At 34.7% G+C, this 14,409-nt stretch overlaps 1 protein-coding gene across 4 annotated transcripts in view; it reads right to left on the minus strand.

The window, feature by feature from the left end:
- LOC150095560 (DNA-binding protein RFX2-like) overlaps positions 1-14,409 on the minus strand; it is a 663,123-nt gene that overhangs the window by 611,090 nt on the left and 37,624 nt on the right. For all 4 annotated transcript variants that reach the window (XM_090410808.1, XM_090410810.1, XM_090410811.1 and 1 more), the window contains exon 2: positions 12,040-12,346. The gene's annotated coding sequence lies outside the window, so the exon portion shown is untranslated. The remainder of the gene's footprint in view (positions 1-12,039; positions 12,347-14,409) is intronic.

A 14,409-nucleotide genomic window follows, 5' to 3' on the forward strand; every position in this document is an offset into this window, starting at 1 on the left:
AGCAAAGACATCTGCGAAGAGTTTAAAGCTAGCAAAGGATGGTTTGAGAAATTCAAGAATAGAACTGGTATCCAAAGTGTTGTTAAACATGGAGAAGGTGCTAGTGCTGACAAAGAAGCTGCTGACAAGTTAGTGAAGGAATTTCAGAAACTGATGGAGTCAGAAGGTTACAGACCAGAACAAGCTTCAACTGCGATGAAACTGGGCTTTACTGGAAGAAAATGCCTAAGAGAACATTCATCACTAAGGAGGAAATGGCATTGCCAGGACACAAGCCAATGAAAGATAGGCTAATCATAATGAGCGTGTATTTTCTTGATCACAGAACTAATGTAAATAACTATTTGGGAACATTGATCAAGTGTAAACGGATAAGTATTTTAATACCGACTAGTTTCACCAAACTTAAGCTGTTGGCATCGTCAGGGTACAAGCACTGAGGTTAAAACATATCACAAAATAAATCATAACTGTAAATTCTAAAAATTATAGTTACAAACTAAAATAGCAATGAACGTGAATAATTCACGTATCGCGTGTACATGATTTACTAATTGTTGCTAAGGAACGTTCTATAGTTAGCATTAAAGTTCATTTCTTGTGTGTTCAGAGATCTAATTAGGGTTTTCCATATCTCTGGAAGTATTAAACCTTGGTTCCTGTTAAGGTTATCTGTGGTGCGTGCGACTGTGGCTGCTTCTTTAAACATTCGAGAGTGGTAGTCCTCCTCTATGTAAGGGGTACAACTCTTGTCCCACTCAATGATATGGTTTGTTTTGGAGAAATGTGATGACAGGCCTGATATGTCTTGTCTGTTGTTTCTAACATAACTAATGTGTTCCTTCTGCCTAATCTCGAGGCTTCTCGAAGTCTGGCTGATGTAACTTGAACCACAAGAGCATGGGATATTGTAAACTTCTCTTTTTACAAACGTTCCTGTGGTGGAAGTTATCAACATCTTAGGCACTTTATTCCCACAAGATATAACCTCACTGTACAATCATTGCCTAAATTCAAACTATTTTTCTTGGAAGAAAACTATTTACCAACAATTGACTGGCCTGGCAACGGGTAGCCCCCCTTTCACCTTCTTGTGCTGACCTATTTATGGAGGATCTCGAAAATAAAATTCTATCTCAAATAAATCCTAAACCAATAATTTGGTGGAGATATGTAGATGATATCTTCATTGTATGGAACCACAACAAAGATGACCCAATCGATTTTCTCAATTAGGTCATCTTCTCCTTGCACCATTCTATTAAATTTACTCTAGAACTTGAAAAAGACAAACAAGCAAGTTAATGGCTTTATGAATCTATCAGTCTACAGGAAGCTTACGAATACAGGACGTTATCTACATTTCAACTCCTCACACCACATTTCTCACAAACTCAGCATAGTACACATACTAAAGAAAAGATCTGTCCGCATTACAACAGATGAAAAGGACTTCCAAGATGAATTAACATTGATATCTAATAACCTCACCTTGAATGGCTACCCACGAAGACTCGTCAACAAAATCCTTTTCTCTGAGCCACCACAAAGAGAATGAGAAGACACTCAATATATTACAACAATTGCCATTCCGTATGTGAGCAGTATCTCTAACAAGCTCGCTAATCTCCTCAAACCACACAAAATAAGAGTGACATTCAAACCTATAGAAACAATTCATAAACTATCATGATCTCCAAAAGATACCCATTCTTTCTATAAGTATGCTGGAGTCTATAATATCCCATGCTTGTATGGTTCAAGTTACATCGGCCAGACTTCGAGAAGCCTCGAGATTAGGCAGAAGGAACACATTAGTTATGTTAGAAACAACAGACAAGACATATCAGGCCTGTCATCACATTTCTCCAAAACAAACCATATCATTGAGTGGGACAAGAGTTGTACCCCTTACATAGAGGAGGACTACCACTCTCGAATGTTTAAAGAAGCAGCCACAGTCGCATGCACTACAGATAACCTTAACAGGAACCAAGGTTTTAATACTTCCAGAGATATGGAAAACCCTAATTAGATCTCTGAACACACAAGAAATGAACTGTAATGCTAACTATAGAATGTTCCTTAACAACAGCTAGTAAATCATGTACACGCAATAGGTGTATTATTCACGTTCAATGCTATTTTATTTTGTAACTATAATTTTTAGAATTTACAGTTAAGATCTATTTTGTGATATGTTTTAACCTCAGTGCTTGTACCCTGACGATGGAAACAGCTTAAGTTTGGTGAAACTAGTCGGTATTAAAATAAAATACTTATCCATTTACACTTGATCAATGTTACCAAATAGTTATTTACAAAAGATAGACTAACTTTACTTTTTTGTGCCAATGCCAGTGGTGACCTGAAGATAAAACCTCTGTTGGTTTACCACTCTAAAAATCCTGGAGTCTTTAAAAAGCAGAAAGTTAACAGGCACAAACTCAGCGTTATGTGGAGAGGTAACAGCAGAGCCTGGGCAACCAGGCAATTCTTCTGTGAGTGGATAACAGTGAAAACGGTTTCCCAAAGTGAAACTGTATCTACAAGAAAAGAGTCTGCCTGAGAAAGTTCTTCTTATAATGGAAAATGCTCCAGCACATCCACCACAGTTGGAAGAAGATTTGGATCAAGAGTTTAATTTCATCAAAATTAAGTTCTTGCCTCCTAATACCACACCTCTCCTACAATCAATGGATCGATATGTGATTTCCGACTTCGAAAAGCTTTATACCAAAGCTCTTTTCCAAAGATGTTTCGAAGTTATCACTGACACAGAATTAACCCTCGGGAATTCTGGAAGAATGACTTTAATATTCTTCATTGTTTGCGTCTTTAGACATGGAAAGATTCTGTAAGAACTCTAAAATCAGCCTGGAAAAAGTTATGGCCTGACTGAGTCTGTGTCCGAGGAACTGCATTAGAAGGACTTGAAAGTGAAATTGACATTGTAGATACAGCTGTCTCCCTGGGCAAGACCTTGCATTTGGAAGTTAATGGAGCAGAAGTAGAGGAGCAGAACGTTGAGCTGACCACTGAAGAGCTACAGGAGTTAAGAAGAGAACAGGGAAAAGAAAGGGATGAGGAGGAGGAAAAGCAAATGTCTTCAGAGGATGAAGAAGACAGAAACAAAAAGGAAACATTTCCAACAAGTGATGTAAAAAAATCTTGCAGCAATGGTACATTCATTACGTATTACAAGAAATAGTTAACAAGTGGCATCCAAATCAAGGTGTTGTTTCTAGAGCCACCAATATCTTCAATGAAAATGTCAGTAATCACTTTAGAAGGGTGTTAAGAAAACGACAGATTCATTCAACGTTGGATAGGTTTTTTAAACTTCCTTCACCTAAGAGACAAAAAGAAGCAACTGATGACAACAAGTCGAAAATTCCTGAACCACAAAACCCGTCACAAGAAAATTTATTTTTTTTTTACAATTTAATGGAAGATGATTTTCATACTAATCATGTAAAACCAAAGATTTCATAAATAAAAATTAATATGTAATGGTATACCAAATGAATATTTATAGTATAAAAATGCTCCTTCTCACTCCTCCATTTCTTTGCATTTTCTTCATTTAGTTGAGAATATTTTTTTGTTTTCTGAATTTTTTTTCTTAATTTTTGAGTCTGGGAACGGATTAATTGATTTCCCATAAGATATAATGGAAAATTGGGTTTCGAGATACATACTTTTCGAGATAAAAACCGTAGTTTTTATCTCGAAATCAGGAACGAATTAAGTTTGTAAGTTGAGGTACCAATGTGTGTGTGTATGTGTGTGTATACATTAGGGTTACCAAGTAATTTAAGCTTGGTTATTTAACTCCTAATCCCAAGTATGCAAACAATTAAGTTTGTGCCTGAAACATAGTTCAAGTCCAGGGCATGATACAACATCAGGTTGTATCATGCCCTGGATGGTACAACACCAGGGCAACTCATTGTAAAGGTGGGTAAATATATATATATATATATATATACATATATAAATAATAATATATAAATATAAATAATGATATATAAATATATAAATAAATAATATATAAATATATATACATATACACACAGGTATCCCTCGATTAATGTTGTTAATTAATCCCTCGATGTTACCGCATATATCAAAATCATGTTAATCAAATCTAATAATCAATGGTAAAAATTACAATTCGTCCATGATCCATTACTGTATTAATAAATCGTACGAGGCTATGTAGGAGTAATGACGTCATCAATCATGCTCACGGCATGAGGCTTGCATGTTTCTGCGTGGTAAATGTAACCCTGCAGAGCTCGCGGCGGTAAAAATTGCAGCGCAGGTCGTGGTATATCTGAGAGATACATTCATTACTAGCATGTGCTAAAATGCAATAAAACAAAGAAAAAACACATGATGGTACAAATGCAATGCAAATATAATACATGATGGTACAAATTAAGTGGATATTGAATCCAACATTATTTCATAGCCGAATATAGAAACAACAAGTTTCGTGCCGAATATATAGAAACTAAAAGTTTCGGTGGATGCAGGCATTATTTATATGCTTGAATCCACCGATTTTCTGAGTGCTAAACCATATGGAAAATACTTGCACTTAGTACTTTCCATAATGTAAAGCACGTCTCCTAGAGGACATGTATGATAAATATTGAATCCAACATTATTTCATAGCCGAATATAGAAACTACAAGAGTTTCATGCCGAATATATAGAAACTATAAAAGTTTCAGCGGATGCAAGCATAATCAACCTTATGGGCAACTTGTAGTAAAGGTGGAGTAGGCTCCAGATAAATTTCCTTAGTATTTTCCATAATATAAAGCACATCTCCTAGAGGACATGTATGATAAATAAGCCTTTGGCTCTCTATTTCAGTAATACATGATGGTTTATTTATTTTCAGTTACAATCTAGAAATTATTGAACAAAGAATAAAAAAAAACTAAACCATACTATACTGACATCGGAGGTCGCGGTATTTCTCAGTACAATTTATTGTCAAATATCACAAACCTTTATATGACATGTGTTAAACCAAACTGACAGCAAAAAAAACAGTGCGAAATATCACTCGTAACATATGAATGCACAGCTACTCGTGACCTCCAAGCTATACACTGAATTGGGTAAGAATATTTATATTAAACATATTGCATGTATCTGTCAGATCAGCTGCGAGCTCCGCAGGGTTAAAGGAGCGTTAATCAAAACTATTGCCGCATATATCAAGGAATTGCTGCAATTAATTTCGCCGCAGTAATCAAATCTCGCGTTAAGCAAGGGATGCCTGTGTGCGTGTATATGTATATATATATATATATATATATATAATGTAGAAAGCATTTTACCTTGGGTATGGAGTAAAACCAGGTTTAAAATAGCTTGGTATCTTTAACACATACACACACACACACACACATAAATATATCATCATCATCATCATGCGTATCAAGGATTTAGGCCTAGCATGGCCTGTTCCGGCCTTAGAAGTCATCATTGAATCGTTTAAGAGGACGTCCTGGTTTTCTTTTTCCTAATGGCTTGTACTTTAAGGCTTGTTTTGGTAATCTTTCTGTTTTCATTCTTTGAATGTGTTCCATCCATTTATGTTTATATTTTTTAATTTTTTTCTATTACTGGTTCTTGGTTTAATTCTTTCATAATTTTTTCATTTCTGCTGTTGTTAATCTTTGTTTGTCTTTTTGTTTTATTGTCCAGTATATATATATATCAATACCTGAGATAGAAAAAGGTATAAAAAACCTGAAATGTGAAAAGAAAGATGGAGTATGATTTTTGACTACAAATGTTCAAATATGGAGATATAAATGTTTTACAGCAATTACACTACTTAACTCAGCCTCTGTAGCTCTGAATGGTATAGATAAGCCAGCCCTTTGATTGAAAAGAACTGGGTTAGAATCCCATCTATGACATGAGGAATCTTTATCGCATCTTTTTAATCGAAGTGACTTAGCTGGTCTTATATGGAAGTAGAGGGTTCCCCCCCTGGAAACTCAGGTTTTTTTGTCCCTCAGAACAGGCAAATCAGCCCAGTGAACACAGAGATCTACAGTCAAAAAATACTTACCTTTATGGGATGCAGCAAAGAAGTGAAATGCCAGCAGCATTAATTTGTCATGATGCCTACTCAGGGGATTCTATCTGTCCTAAGAGACGAATGGGTTGAAGGAGAACACTACTTAATTCAGAAGGTCAAATTCTGGATAAATGGAGTAGAGATCTCATATTACCCATCAATAAAAAGACAAATCAAACTGAACATGAGAATTCATGAGTGCACACTTGCTTGGCTGTTATTCATCATAAACAGAACAGTCAAAATAGTACAATGACCCCCATTATTTTACAATCAGCCCTCCCCCTCACACACACACACACCATATCACCACCAAATAGCACTCATATTATGGTGAAAGTATACATGATACCAGAGAATAGCTGGATGTACTGTGATGTACTATTCATTCACAGCTGCTAATCAACATGAGTAATTGATACGATCAAGAACACTTCAAAAAAAGGCATGGTTATAAGGTACCAGCAGAGGATTGGCATATCCAGGAAAGATCCAATACTGTATGCTGTTTGTAGTGCTTGACTAAGCCTTTGCAAGAATAGGATAATGGGTAAAACAGCTGTTGCCAGGAGCTCATCACTGCTCATGGTGATGCAGATTGTCCTGCATTGGGTGAACCCACAAACAAAAAACTCTGGAATGGCTGACCATTGAATTTAACCAGGAAACAAATGGCAGTATTTCCAAGACCACAATCCAATATATCCTCTTTCCCTTGGGTCTCCAAAGCAGACACACACAGTCAATACCTATACTTCTGCCTAATCACTGATAAAAAAACATGTCTACAGTAAATACATTTGCATCTGAGAGATATCGTGAACTATTTAAGAATAGAAAAAAAAAAAAAGTTGCCTTTTCAGATGAATATTATTTCAAGATATGCCGTATAATGGTAGATGGAATGATTATCTCATTGATTATGTTATTGTTGATAGTGATGTTTTCTCCCTGGTGCACGACAACAGAGCGTACAGAGGATTTGAAATTGGAAGTGATCACTATTTAGTCTTGAGCAGGATAAAACTGAATTTCATATTGAAAAGAATAACATGTAAAAAAGTTTTAAAGTGAATAAAAGTTGGGCAGCTCTCAGATGTGAACTGTAGACTAAAATACACAAAGATTATTGAAGAAAAAAATGAAAGAGTTTGAGAACAGGAACCAAACCTTGGAGATTCAGTGGCAAACCTTGAAGAAAACCCTGATTGATTCAGCCAGAGAGGCATGTGGTGAGGTTGTCTGCAAGGATAGAAAAATTAGAACTCCATGGTGGACACAGAAAGCAAAAGAGGCAGTGAAAGAAAAGAAGAAAGCATATCAAAAAGTTCCTGGAAAATAAGTCAGCTTGTGCTCTTAGAGAATACAGAGACAAATGTAAGAAAGCTAAACACAGAGTAAAACTAGCTAAACAAAAGTCATGGGAGGAATTTGGCAAGAACATAGAAAATAAATATCAAGAAGGTGGCAAAATATTCTGGAGGTTGTTGAAGAAGCTCAGACTTAGAGGAAAGAGTGCTGTAAAAGGAATTAGAGATGATAAAGGTGACATGAAAACAGGAGAAAAAGATATGCTTGAAGTGTGTAGTAATTACTTCGAAAAATTGCTAAATGAAACAAGCAGTGATAGCACAATGGTAAAAAAACACTCGACAGGCATACAGTCGTGAATACATATCCATACTTGAAGTAGAAAAAGCCATCAAATGCTTGAAATGTGGAAAGGCAGCAGGAGTAGATGATATTCGACCAGAAATGCTGAAGTATGGTGGTATTGTTACACCTGATATCTTAAGAATGTAGAATTCTCAGCTATCATGGTGTAACATGAAGAATAAATAAATTAAAAACCCTGCAAAAAAGATAATAGATGAATTATTTAAAAGAAAAAGAAATATTCTTGCATCCAATAAAATATATAAAATATAAAGGTGTTTGTTGAACTAACTAACAAAAAGAAAGACTATATTAATGTTATAATATGATATAAAAGAGAAAATTTAACTAAATAAGACAGAAAAGGATTAGTCATAAGAGATGGTATGTGAGAGGCTAGAGATTAAAATATTAATTACTTAGGGTCAATTCCCAGAGTGAGAAATCGTTACTGGCTCGCAGATCAAATGACATTTGGCAGAAAAACGCTACTTTTGACTTGACTTTACCTTGGTCGGTAAAGTCAAGTCAAAAAGGGGGGTGGAGAAAAGAAGTTAGAGAAGGTATAAAAGGGGTTAGAAACCCCCCCCCCCCCGAGAGGAGACTCTTTTTGGCTTTTGGTTTTGGTTCTGTTCCAGGAGAGTTCTTCGCGAGCTCTTTCGTAGGGATTTCACGGTATTTTCCTGAGTGGCGAGATAGGGGTTATATCTCCGTCGTCACAACATGGAAACGAAAGTGAGCGGGATTTCGATTCAGTACTTCCTATGTAAGAAGTGAGGAATGCCATATAGTCAAAGAAAAGAAAGCATATTCTTTGTGTTTCAACTCCAGTGTCAACTACGAGAAAGGGAAAGTAAAGAAATCGATGTCCACGTCGCGAGTTGCACAGCCGTTATATAGATGATTCAAAGTGTGTCCTAAGTTACGAGAAGTTAGGACCGCGTAAGCATAGTTCAATTCCAAAAGGAACGTAGGAGAAACAGATTATCGGAGATATACCAAGATAGTTCGATCGAAAAAAGGTAGAGGCCCATATGGAAAATTCAAGAAAGAAAGGTACTGTAAAATACATCTTGTGTTAACTAAGATTCGTCTCTAATAGTTATCATTATTCTAATACTGAACTGTTGAAATGACCAAGAAAACAATACTAGGACTTTAGCATATGACAGAATATAATGAAAGTAAGCTCACTAATGTTAATATTACATGAGTAATTAAGTGTCCTGAGAATTTTGCATGTCTAATATATTGTATAAGAAAGTTTAAACGACATAGTTATGTGTCAGTGCAGTAAATGGTTTAGTTAATATACTTAAGTTTGGATAGTTAAATAGTGTGAATTAATCTTATATGTCCGTGTCAAATGAATTTATGTGTTGAATGTGTATGGCGGCATGATCGTAATACCCATTATAGGATCATAGCTTAATTATTTATTATAAGCTAATGTCAGTTTGTAAATATTTAGTATAGCAATGAATTGAGTACTAATATTTGAATTGAACCATGTTAAGGAATTTAATAAACCTTTTGTCCAATGATAAAACAGTTGTCTGAAATTGCTGTCCAATGCACCACTTGAAAAATTACGAACCTAATCACGCGGGAAATTAATGTGTTAAGAAATGAGATAAAGTGTCACGACTGCAACATAGTTTCACTTTCAGACATATTTTAATTCTTTCTCCTTGTTTTTGTATATAATATCTTAAACTAAATGTCCCAAAAGGCACAGCATAATACAAATATTAGGGATACTAAGGGGAGAATTAATTTAAGTATCAGTAAAAATTTTGGTGATATCTCGTGCATAGATAAAGGGGAAATAACTAGACAGAATAAAAATCATAAATTGGGACACAACAGTATAAAAGTCTTACAGTGACTGCACTACATAGTTCAAAAGGCCTGGACAAAGGGACGAATTCCCAATGATTGGAGTAGAGCTCTCATAGTACCCATATATAAAAAGGGAAATAAAACTGAATGTGAGAATTACAGAGGTATTTCCCTACTGACTGTTCCTGGTAAGATTTATGCCAGTATAGTTGAGAAGAATTGTGGAAGAAAAGCTTGGTGAAGAATAAGCTGGATTCAGGCCAAATAGAGGCTGCCAAGATCAGATCTTCACTTTATGACAAATAATTGAGAAATCGTGGGAATATAACAAAGATATGTATTTAAGTTTTGTCAATCTGGAAAAGGCATATGACAAGTTGCCAAGAGAGAGAAGCTATTCAATATGCAACAGTTCTATGGTATCAATGAGGCATTATATTAAGCAATACTTAGTCTTCATTTGAGTTGCAAGTCACAATTAGAATTGAAGGAAGTACAGGAAGATGGTTTAATGTCAAATCTGGTGTGAGACAAGGATGTACATTATCCCCTCTGTTATTCATTATCTATATGGATCACATTATCAAGGAAAGTGGTATTAAACATGATATCAGAATTGGAGATGTTAATGTCAGCTCTTTGCTTTATGTGGACGATGTTATACTTCTAAATAAATCCGCTACAAGTTTGCAAGATTCCCTGACTAAATTGAATAACTGTTGTCATAGATATGATATAAAGGTCAGCAATAAAAAGACAATGAAAATAGGTAGAATCGCTGAAAACGTCAACTGTGTTTTGGATGGGGAACCTGTGGAACAAGTAAAACATTTCAGCTACTTAGGCATGATTTTTAGTAAAGATGGTAAATTAAATATGGAAATAGACAACAGAATCAACAAAGCTGGTATGGTAGGAGATCAATTGAATAAATTCATATATAATAAGAGAGAAATTAGTCGGAACACTAAATTAGCGGTATACAAGACAGTGCTCAAACCAGTTTTAATTTATGGATCTAAGAGCTGGGCCAGAAGTAAAACACTTGACCAAAGACGAGAGACCGCAGATATGAGAGTCCTGAGAAAGATTAGAGGCATGAAGAGATGACATCAATTCCAATATCATATTAAAAACGAGGATATTAGGAAAAAACTTGACATTGTCAGCATCCAGGAATGCGTTAGCAGAGCTAATCTTAGGTGGTATGGTCACTTAAACAGAATGGGCGAGGAAAGATTAGCAAAACAAGTGTTCTCTGCCAGGTTGGCAGCAAAACGACCCAGAGGAAGACCAAGATATAGGTGGATTGATACGGTACAAAATGCTTTAGACGATAGAAATATAAGATCTGATAATGTTAGAGTCTTGACAAGTAACTGACTGATTTGGAGGAAAATTGTAGATAGGAAGTTAGCAATGATGTAAATTTTTCATGTAGTACTATCATATCCTGTACACCCCTTGAGGGTACATGTCAGGAAATTGATGATGATGATGATGATGGTAGATGGAGGGTTAAGAAAAAACATGGGGAGAGGAATGAGTTCAATAATTCATTGAATTACTGACCAGCAGAAACAGGCAGGTAGCAGCAGTATTATGTATGAAGGAAGTTTTCCTGGAGTCCTGATGCTCATAGACTGTACTATGAATGCTACAAAGTACTTGTCCATTGTGGCTGGTAAAGTACTGACATGTACTCTATATAAGTCCTTTGAACTTTGCAGGAGGTTCAAAGGACTTATATAGAGTACATGTAATCTCTCCCTCTCTCTCTCGAGTGTGGGTGGGTTACACTCGAGTCATCTATCCAGTAGCATACTAGACCTCTTTTGGCCAAGATAACTGCTTACGCTCATCTCAGCATTTACTTTACTAGATCACAGATGATATCCTATGATATTTTGAACTAACTAGACAGAATAACATCCTAGAAGTCAGCAACCAAGCAAGACTGGTGTTGGCTGGTGGATGATGTGTTCCACGTGATCCCACAATTCAATGGGATTCAAAACAAGCAATCCCTATTTTAAATTCTTGAGTAAAAATATAAACAATAAATATGCATTACAGAAATCATCAACATAGTCAGGAAATGTAGATGAGACTGTTAAAACTTTTTCATTCCATTATATATAATGGAATATAAAAAATATACACCAGGGCCCTGAGAATGACACCAAGAGCAGTACTGCCAAAGACAAGGTATTAAACATAAATAAACAAACTAAACTCTGTTGCAGTAACTACAATATAGTGGTGTACAATTATTTGAAATAACAAATAAATGAATAACAATATCACAAAAAAAGTTTTCAAATTTTGAAATATTAATCTTACAAAATTAAGAGTTCATGCAAAAGTATGACAATATACAGAATAATAGATCTCGAGGGATATTTTTAAAAATTTTATAATTGACTCACCAACTTAAAAACTTATTGTCTGTAGAGGAAATCCTAGATGTTGACAAGGAAATGTCATACAGAAACCAAATAGTAAAAATGGCAGAATATTCTTCATAACTGACGAGGTCACAAGTGTTATCTCATAATGCTTCCAATGTAAATTACTTCTTTGCATTTAAAAGACACTGTTGGTAATTAAGTGGCTGGTACTTCAAGTATTGTGAGCAACATCATGTTTGAACAAATAGTCAACAACACAGGAGACCGCAAAGATAGCAGGTGTTATTTACATCCTGAAATATGGGCAAAAAACAGGGTCGTGGACCTGATAAATAGAAACAGTGCTATCAATATATGCTGCAAGTCAAAAATGTAAGAAATTACACCAGAAATCTCTTGATTATCCAGCAACCAAGTAGCTAACTCTATCATCCTGCCATTGGATGGACTGTCATGGAGACACAATTATATTTTAATGTGCTCTAATATCAATCCACAGGTCAGAATAACTTATCTGGCTAATGGTTGTTAGATAAAAAAAAAAAAAAAAAAAACTGTAAATGGTTAATTCTTTGATTTAAATATACAGATCAGTCAGACATGAGATTCAAGTTTCTGGAATTGATATTAATGTGTAAAATGAAAGTGAATTATTGTTTTATTTAATAGCTATATTTTGTTAACTCCATTAATATGATTGATACACAGTACATATCTAAAAAAAAACAATACAATTAAAAAACTTCAATAAAGCTGAATGGGATTTTGTCACAGTGAACTATGGTGCAATAAGTAGATCATGGTCTAGCTAAATTAAGCTAACACTCCTAGTATGAAATAGTACAAGAAAGTTAAAATCCCACTAATTTGTGTTAGTAATCATGTTTAAATGGTCATCATAAAGATAAAGAGTCTTGAAAATTTAAACAATTAGGATTCTATAAATAATTTCTGAATTCATTCAATGTATTTTATGATAATCAAAATGTCTTACTCAGAGAGTCAAATTTCTTCTTGAAGGAGTATAATATAAGATTTATATCTTGGAGTATGGTAGCAAGTTATTATTGGAGGCCTAAATTGGCTTGAAAAAGTTCCATGTTTGATCTCTAGAGCAGGGTTTCCAGTTTATTTTAAGAAAATAAGTAAAAATACAAGGTTTGAAAATAAACCTTTCATAGGTGGGACCACATAAAAAAATAATAAAACTTTAATTCTAATTTGATCAATTAAGGTACCAAAATTATATCAAAAAAGGTAGCTGCAAGGATCCTATATGTATACCGATGATGATCTTAATGGAACTAGGAACAATAAAAATCTTCTAATGCACAAACAGTCCAAGGTTATGTGTTTGATTGAAATACTGGAAAGTTGATCAGGTGTGATTTTGTACAAGAACTCTTTGAAGGGTTAGTGTTTTTTTTTTTTTTTACTATTTCTGTTATAGGCATTATCTGAGGCATTTTTAAAATACTATAACTGCTTTTTTAAAGCAAACTCTCAGGAATAGTTATGAAGTGTGTTGTGCACTAAAATCAGTTGTGTATCAACAAGTATCTGTGAAGGAATGGGGATGAAGGTATCAATAACTGCACACTGGTGATTCTTCATATGGGGAAAAAAAAAAAAAAAAAAAAGAAAAGGGAAAAAAAAAACGTCACCTGTGGAGCTTCTGCTAATCTCAGAAAGGAAACAACTATAAATTTCTCATTCATTGGCATTCAGATAAGGGGAGAAAATATCAGGAAAGAGTGAAAGGAAAGAAGCAATAGTCTAATGTGTCTAGGCCATTAGGCCAAAGAGAGAACACATCATCTATATATCTTAGATAGAAGGCTGAAGGGTTGCTAAATCAAGAGCATGCATTTCAAAACTTTCCATGAAAAAACTGGTGGGGAGGGGGACACTGCAGTACCTTCTATTTGTCTGTAAATTCTTCTAAGAAAAGTCAAGAGAATGGATAGCAAAGAAAAGATTTGTGATATCAGGAGAACATTTTTTAAAAGCATTAAACTGTTATTCAAAGAAATATTGGTAAAGAGAGATGTGATATAAAAGCTGACTATTATATCAGAATTATTTACAATTAAATTTTCAACAGAAGCTTGACAATGGGTAAAATTTTTAATGCAAAAATGGGTATGACCAATGAGGAGGTAAAGGATTAGCTAAGTGTTTGGATAATCTATAAAATGAAGACAACAATAAGAATATACTATCAGTCTAAGAGGAATATTACTTTGTAGAGTTTTGGTAAACCATATATTGGGGACAGGGGTAGAGAACCGCAGGTTTAAGTTTGTTTGCTTGTTTTTTTAGGAAGCGGAGAAGTTACTTCTTTGATCAAGTAATCTTTTTAATGTCTTATTCTCATATTTAGTGGTA

This window comes from Typopeltis vanoorti, chromosome 20 (genome assembly GCF_054136105.1).
Source record: "Typopeltis vanoorti isolate ZY-2024b chromosome 20, IOZ_Tvanoo_1.0, whole genome shotgun sequence".
Taxonomy (NCBI): domain Eukaryota; kingdom Metazoa; phylum Arthropoda; class Arachnida; order Uropygi; family Thelyphonidae; genus Typopeltis; species Typopeltis vanoorti.